At 37.4% G+C, this 8,760-nt stretch overlaps 1 pseudogene; it reads left to right on the top strand.

Moving 5' to 3' along the window:
* Window positions 1-6,199: 6,199 nt before the first annotated feature.
* LOC105055469 (uncharacterized) lies at window positions 6,200-7,253 on the top strand (annotated as a pseudogene).
* Window positions 7,254-8,760: the final 1,507 nt, after the last annotated feature.

The following is an 8,760-nucleotide window of genomic DNA, read 5'->3' as shown; positions in this document are numbered from 1 at the left end:
AAGGCTATATTGATGCGGACCATTAGCATTTTTCCTGCTTATGCATGGAATGTTGTCAGGATGGAGCACTCAAGGAAAGCTTGCATGTCCTATTGTATAGAGCATACAAAATCATTTCAGCTTGAGCATGGTCATAAGTCTTACTGGTTCGATTGTCATCATCAATTCCTTCCTGAGCATCATTCTTTGCAAAAGCAGCAGGACAGGTTCAGAAGAAATAAGATAGAAAAGGACTATGTACCCTTGCACCTCAGTGGTACAGAAGTAGTTCAGAGGGTATCCCAACTGGATGAAGTCTAATTTGGCATACTATTTGACAAGCAGAAGCCTCAAGATTTCGATAGAATTCATAACTAGGTGAAGCAAAGCATCTTCTGAGAATTGCTATACTGGTCCACCAATTTGATCCATCATAATTTTAACGTCATGCATATTGAGAAGAATATATTCGATAATATTTTAGACACTATTATGGATGTCAAAAAAAAGATAAAGGATAATCTCAAGGCTCAAGCAGATATAAAGAATATATGCAAGCATCCTTTATTAGAGCTAGTTGAGGTGTCATCTAAAAAATTTCTAAAGCCAAAAGTATCTTATATCTTAACAAGAGAGCAGTTGAAGGACGTTTGTGAATAGTATAAAAATCTTAGATTCTCAGATGATTATGCAAGTAATCTAGCTTGGTGCAACAATGTTAAAGATTGCAGGTTCTATGAGCTAAAGAGCCATGATTTTCATATCTTCATGCAACGATTACTCCTTGATTTGGTGTGATCTCCTTCCTAACTCCATATAGAGTTCTTTGATCGAGCTTAGTCATTTTTTTAGAGATATTTGTGCTACCAAATTATCCACTGACCATATCTCCACTCTTAAGGCTGGCAGTGTAGAGACCATTTGCAAGTTAGAAAAGATATTTCCTCCTAGCTTCTTCGACTCCATGGAGCATCTCGTGATTCATCTGACATATGAAGCTAGGGTGGAGGGACTAGTGTAGTACAGGTAAATATATCCATTTGAAAGATACATATATAGTCTCAAGAAGAAAGTAAAAATATAAGGCTTAAGTCGAATGTTCTATTATGGAGACTTATATAATAAAAAATAAATAAATTTCAGCTGATACTATTTTAATCTGAGTGTGCAGATAAAGCTGACTCAAGTGGACTGAAATGATGATGGTGGTGGTAAGGGATCAGAGTGAGAGATCTTAATATTTACCTATCCCACTCATAAATTTGGACACGAGGTTCATCAAATTTTCTCCGATATTGAACTTTTACAGGCAGAGATATATATGTTGCTAAACTGCGAGTAGGTCAACCCATATGTCTTATAAGTATCCATCACAATCCCAACTCTGTAATTATTTATTTCAGTATACTTATCTTATGCATGTTTAGGCAATATGATGAGATGCTGAGATGGGACAATAGGAGGATAAGTGATGAAGAAATATCCACACAGCGCTCACAGAATTTTACATATTGGTTCCATCAATTGGTAAGCATCCATTGTCATTTTATATATTTTAATTTTTTTTAATTTATTCTTTTTATAATATGCAGACTATGCAAGGGGGCGAATCGACACCAAAGAAGCTGAGATCATTAGGTTACGGGCCAACAAAATACATGACATGCTATAATGGCTGTAATATAAATGGTTTTAAATTTCACATCCAGTAATATGAAAATCATAAAAGCACAATGAACAGCGATGTGTATGTAAAGGACAGCTAGCGGGAAGAGATGGAGAGTGACTACCACGGAATCCTCGAAGAACTGATCAAGATGATCTACATTAGAGGTAATAGTATCATTCTATTTAAATATGCCAATGGTTCGATAATAATAATGGTATGAAGGTTGATCCATGGCACAGACTTATTGAAATCAAACATAGATCAAAAGCATATGTCAACGAGCCATTTATGCTAGCTTAATAAATTGCTCAAATGTATTATACTCATTTTTCATCAAGGGAGAGAGGAAGAAAAGATTAGTAGGTTGTATGCCGAGTTAAGTCACGAACCATTCATTACGCACTTGAAAAAGAAGAAGAGCCCCAATTACCATAATGCTTTCAGGAGGATGAAACATTAAATTTCATCGATCTTCAATAGATGTCGAGTTAGATGCTCTAAGAATTCTCATACATAATGGCCAATATAAAGAGATAGACCCAACTGATTTTATGTTAAAGGACAATCCTACTCAAGCAGGGGAAGAAGAGAAAGAAGAAAAATCGAAAGAAGAGGAAGAGGCGGAAGAAGAAGAAGAAATAAAAGAAAAGGAAGAAACGAAAAAAAAATCCAAAGGATACCAGATATCTAAAGAGGCCAATGAGTGGTACTAAGTATGCCAATGTTGATCATGTAGCTCACATAGTAATCATTATATGTAGATTCAGTGCCAATGTTATGTCCTACTTATTTGTTTTTATTGTTAAAAGAAAAAAAAAAAACATTAGCAAGTGGCATTGCTTTTCTTTCCATCCACTCCTGATTCTGATAATGGTTCTGACATCAGATTCCTAATGGTAATGTAGTATGATTGTACTTATAGAGAATTCTTATGTTGTATCTTTTAATATCTGAATCACGTAGGTAGCATGACCATGAAAGAAACCTCACAGATTTACCAGATAAAGCTAAAGCATGTCAATGGTAAGGTTCAATTTCACTTTCTTGGCTGCTCCGAGAAAATGTGGTTGGAAAATAAAATGGTTCCAATTTTCCAGAGACCATGATAGGAACAGAATATGTTTCTGAAGCAGACAATATGTGTAGAGAATGTGGGATTGAAAAAGGTTTGACAGCATCAAATTTTGGATTGGGAAGATGCTCGTGTTGGACAGGAGGTGATCATAATATATAAATTGCATGCTAGCTCCATGGAACCTCTTACCAAATATGTGATAATATCTTGAATTTTTTCCTTTTAAGATGAGTCATAAGAGGAATACCGTGTCTACAATTTTAGTGTGGGAAAAGACTATCAAGGTATAGTCTTTGCTCTGTGCCGAAAATCTCTGTTGCATTTACGTAAAGCCTACATAAATGGCCAATTGGCTCCATAAATTGACAGATGCTGTAAGGGGTACATATGCAGTACATGCAATTTGTATGTACTTTCATCAATAAAGGATGAACGCACTGCCAAGGGGGATACTTACAAAGCGAAAGTAGTATCATGAAACCTGGCAGAACTAGTGCTAATTTGCTCAAAAAAGGAATAAAAGCACAAAGAAAATAAGAAAACATCTAGTAACGTAGCCTACCCTATGTATTTAACATGTCAATTCATATGCATGCACATGAAACAATTTAAGTAGGGGGATTGGTCATCAAAAATGTCAAGCAAATGATTCTCACTCTCCTTGTTAACTGGGCATAAAAATTTACTAGAGGATTTAGCTTCTTTAATGGAGGCAAACCAAAAGAACACACTATATCAGAAGGAGTTTCAAGATGATAGGCTAGAAGAGTCAAAAGTTCCCTCATGTTTGGAAGGATATTATATATTTATAAATAGCTTCATGCCTTTTGGAATTACATGTCCTTCAAACTAGGAGATGATTCATCCACTTTTGAGAAGATCCATGGATTGGCCCTGCACCTCTTGTTTCAATCTTTGAAGAATCATACTCAAGTGCTTCAAAACATAATTGCTCTATTGCTTCCCATGGTCCTCGAGAACTCTATCTTGACGAATCAAGCTTCGGGGCCTTTAACAAGACAAGAAATAGCTCACTTAAAATTCTTTAAGGATCTCTATCTAGAGTAGACCATGAAGGATTGTGGATACTCCATCTAGGAAGCTCAGTAAAATGGCATTTCCACAATGGATTTATTATACGGCTTCATCATCAATGGCAGCCTTATTTGTCCTTATTACAAAGTAATTTGGAAGGCACCTATTCTCGAAAAAGTAAAAATCTTTCTTTGGCTTACACTATGGAATAAGCTAACGCACAAGTGAGATATTTGCAAGAAATGGACAACAAGTAAGCATGGATTGTGTACTATATAGATCGAGCTTGAAGTTAATATCTCATCTCTTCATTAGATGTCCTTCATTTGTAGTATTTGGAATATACCCAACATCTAATTGAATATGAGAGGTTGGCCATCAAATTTACCTGGCTAATGGACCGTTCCACTTGACACCATCGAATCACTAAGGCTCACTTTTGTTTTTGCTTGACCAGTTGGAGGTTTAAAAAATTCAAATGAGCATCTAGAAGGCTATGAAATCAATTGATTGCAGTATTTTATCGGAAGGTCTAGAAAGAGAGGAATGAAAGGATATTCGTTGGGAAAACTAGCTCTATTCAATTTTTCAAAAGGCCTTGCATTCCTTTCATTACTGGAACATTTGTGTCCAATGAAGACCCTGCATAGCCATGATCAACTTTGGAAAAGCTTGGAGACATTGGTTTACCACTCTCCACAAATAGGCAGACATGCAATGATAATATCCCAAACGAAGGCTTGGCAACTGTGGAAAACTCTTCTCATCATTAAGCAGGAATCTAAAGAGTCCACAAGCTGCCAACTTCTTGAATATATTTTACCTTCATGCTGAAACTTTTCATTATTGTTGTGTCTTGTTCACAAAAGACAGAAGGTTAATGCCTACCGTCCCATTTGTAAATAGCTCAATGTAAAATTCTTTTCTTACAATAAAAAATGGATGGTTGTTGCCTCCCTATTTCTTAAAAAACTTTAAAAAAAATACTTTACTATATTCTAAGTATTTGATGGCTCAGAAAGATGTATTTGGACTAGCCACGTTAGTAAGGATTGCCTCATCATATATAGAAATTTTTTTTAGCCTTGTGGATAGCCTTGTAAAGACATGAATGTGACACTATTGATAGTCTCATTATCGGCAAAAACGTAACATTATAAATACCCTTGCCATGGACAGAATGCCATATTTTGGTTTACTGGTCATTGGTTGAAGTGTGATCACATTTAGTTCACATACTAAAAAGTTAACTATTATCAAATCTAGATTCTATAATGTCAAGATGAAAAATAAGTTACTTCAAACCCCTACTGATTAGAAAGATTTATTTGATAATATATGATATATAACTTTTTAGATTAGATATGCCATATTAGGAAGTTGTAAGGCCAAACTTCGAGAGTATAACCTGGTCACACGATATCTAATTGAGCTATTTTTTAATCAGACAATTTTCAAGATTTATGCTATGATGCCATATCATTTATGTGGCAACAGCCCCAATAATTGATCCAAATTCTATCATTTGGGGCCTAGAATGGACCAGTCTAATTGAAACTTTCTTTTTTCGATAAGTATTTAGCCAAATATATCTTTTAACCTAAGATGAATTCAGTGGAGCAGCAGAAGGCAAAAGTTAATGAAGAAATCAAATACATTTTTTGAAAAATTTTAGTTTTTTTGAGTTTATTTTTATTGGACATATCTATTTTACATAAAACAATTCTTCTAAAAATTAGAAAAAAAATTTAACTCAAATTATGTAAGGGCAGACATCTTTCTAAAAACTAGAAACAAGAATCTAATCGAAATTATGCAATTGTAGATCCTATTATTATAAATTGAGGTTGTGTACCTCGATTTTAAATCAATTAAGGAAAGAAAATGGGATATAATCTTTACTTTCGAAATTATTCTCTTTTATTTATTTTTTTTTTGTAAGATTCAAGTTCACAAGATGAAAAAAAAAATAATTTTCTTCATGATTGGATCACATGTGGATCAGCTAAATTTTTGGGATAATATGGACTTTTCCAATGATTTTATTTAACTGCTAGAAAAAAATAAGATTTTTTTAATAGATTTGAAAAATCACTGGGATAATATGGACTTGCCCCTGTGGCTTAGAAAAACTGTTCGTACAACATAGACTTTTCTAACTATTTGATCTGATTGCTATAAAAAAATATAAAGGACAATATATTAGGCCAACGCTTTCCTACAAAGGCTACCTAAAGTGTTTTATAGCAATGGTTTTTTATATCTGCTCGCAAAAATGCATCACTAATTCCTATATTTCTTATGGTGTGTATATATGTGTGTAGTGATTTAGTTTAATAGTGTTGAATGGTAGGTATACAGTTTCATAATATATGTGTCTTGTTTCTTTCTCTCCCTCTCGGTCTCCATTGTGTCACCGCCGGTCGAGTCCTCCCTTTCCCATGGGCGGTGGAAAGCGTCACACCTCCGCCGCCTCCACCTTCGAGAAGAAGAGTAGGCCCTCTCCCAGTCCCCCCTTCACCGCTCTGTCCTCTCCCTCTTCGCCTCCGCCATCTCCCTCTCCCTTCACTTCCTCTCCGACTCCGACCTCCTCCTCCTCCCCTCCCAAGCCCTGTCCCTCGAATCCTCCCTCTTCTCCGCCTCCTTCTCCCTCTCTCACCTCCTCTCCCTCCTTCCCTCTAGTTCCCTCCAATCCCTCGAAACCCTAACCCTAGAGCCCTCTCCTTCATCTTCTTCCTCCTCTTCTTCTTGGTTCCTTCACTTCCTCTCCTCCTCCTCCCATGGCTTTGATCCTCGCTGGATCGAAGTTTTTCACATGTCCAAGCCTTCCTTTTACCTCCTCCTCCAGCATCTCTCCCCATCCCTCCTATCCGATCCCTCCTCCGGCCCGTCGGACCACAAGCTCGGCGCCGCCCTCTTCCGCCTCGCCCACGCTACCCCCTTCTGCGGCGTCGCCCGTCGCTTAGGCCTCCCGTCCCCCGCTGCCGCCTGCCGTGCGTTCTACCAGGTCTGCAAGGCTGTCGCCGACCAGCTCGGCCACCTTTTCGAGCTCTCCTCCGACCTCCAGCGCGTCGTCGAGGGGTTCACCTGGATGTCCCTTCCTAATTGCTGCGGCGTGCTTGGCTTCGCCCGGTTCTTCGTTGAGGGGGAGTTGAAAGGGGGGTCGGTGGCTTCGCCCGGTTCTCCATTGAGTGGGAGTTGAAAGGGGGGTCGGTGATCGCCCAGGGGTTGGTGGATTCGGAAGGGAGGTTCCTTGATATCTCACTCTCCCTCCCTCTCTTTCTCACACTTCCTCCCTCCCCGCCCCGGTCGACCCCTCCCTCTCCACCGCCGGTCGACCCCTCCCTCCCCTGTCTCGCTCCCTCATTTTCTTTCTCAGTCTCCCTCCCTTACTTTCTCTATCACACTCCCTGTCTCCCTCTCTTACACCCAGCATGTCTGGTTTCAGAGGGCCGCCGCCGCCGGCAACCGCAGTCGGATTCACGGAAGAGTTGAAGGTGAGAATAATTTTTTTAATTTATATATTTTTTATTTTTTTTCTAAATTAATTTTAGCCATTAGAAGCAATTATTTGTTATTTAAGTAATTAGATATAATGTTAGATATAATTATTTGTTTGATATAATTAATTTTAATCATGATTTAAAAATATTTTAAAAATAAAAATAATTAAAATAATAATATATTAATTGTAGCATAACAAATTTATAAGTCTTAGAATTTTCGTTCGAGGATAGTGTGCAAAAACCAATATTTTTTTTTATGAAAAAAATATTGGTGCTTTACACACTATTCTTGAATTTTCCTCGTGGATAGTTTGGGCACGTGAATGAATTTAATATTGCAATACATGTGCTTCTACATCGCAGAGTTTTATCAGTATTTTGGATCATGTTATTTGGATACATAACACAACTTTAATACTTGTATATCTGGAGAACTGCGTCGAAATACTGTCGAAATTTTTTTGGTATAGAAGATATTTATTGCAATATTAAATTCTTACGTTCTTGAATGGGATAGGACCATCACCCTACAGGTAGGAGATATAAGGCGTTAGTCAACTATTATTATATAAAATTGATTGTATAGTTTGCATCATAAATATATAGGTACGGATCGTGGTTGGATGTCATTGCATGATAAGTTCTGTCCCGAGTATATTACGGGTGTGATGTCTTTTATGAATATGGCATCCAATCATACTAGAGAAGATGGAAAAACTCATTGTCCATGTCGTCGATGTAGGAATTTATTTTGGTGTACCTTATCGGACATTCAGAATCATTTATACGAACATGGTATAGATGTGACTTACAAGAGATGGACTTGTTATGGTGAAGATTTGCCGACTAGCTCGAGCATATTGTTCAGGAGTCCCATAAATCCATCGTCAGTCAGTGGATCATGCAGTCGTGAAAGACAAACACTCGGTACAGAAGATGGAGAAATTTTAGAGGATCTCCATCCAGAATTATTTGAAGTAAATGTAGAAGCGAGAGCAGAACATCAGCATCCCATTCCGAGACAAGAAGCTGAAGAGGACAGTAACATATCTATAAATGATAGATTCGAGCGTCTATTAAGAGATGCACAAAGTGATGTTTATCCTGATTGTAAGAAGTACTCCCTATTGTCCACCGTAATAAAGTTATTACACATGAAGACACTTGGTAAGCGGTCAAACAACTTGTTTAATTGGTTGCTCAAATTTTTGAAGGATCTACTGCCAGAGGGAGAGTTACTTCCGTCAAGTCATTATGAAACCAAAAAAGTTTTGAAAGGACTCGGTTTGGGAGTCGATGACTTGGGTCTATGCTGTGAAAAGATACATGCATGTCCGAATGATTGTGTTCTGTTTCGGAAGGATAAAAAAGATCTACAAGCATATCCGATTTGTCATTTAAGCAGATGGAAAGAAAGTCATTGTAAGGATAAGAAGAAGAAGAAAATACCATGCAAGATTTTGCGGTACTTTTCGATTACCAGGTTATTTGTTGTC

Source organism: Elaeis guineensis, chromosome 2 (genome assembly GCF_000442705.2).
Source record: "Elaeis guineensis isolate ETL-2024a chromosome 2, EG11, whole genome shotgun sequence".
NCBI classification, from domain to species: Eukaryota; Viridiplantae; Streptophyta; class Magnoliopsida; order Arecales; family Arecaceae; genus Elaeis; species Elaeis guineensis.
Note: the sequence above shows the minus strand (reverse complement) of the source record. Positions and strands in the feature narration are given on the sequence as shown.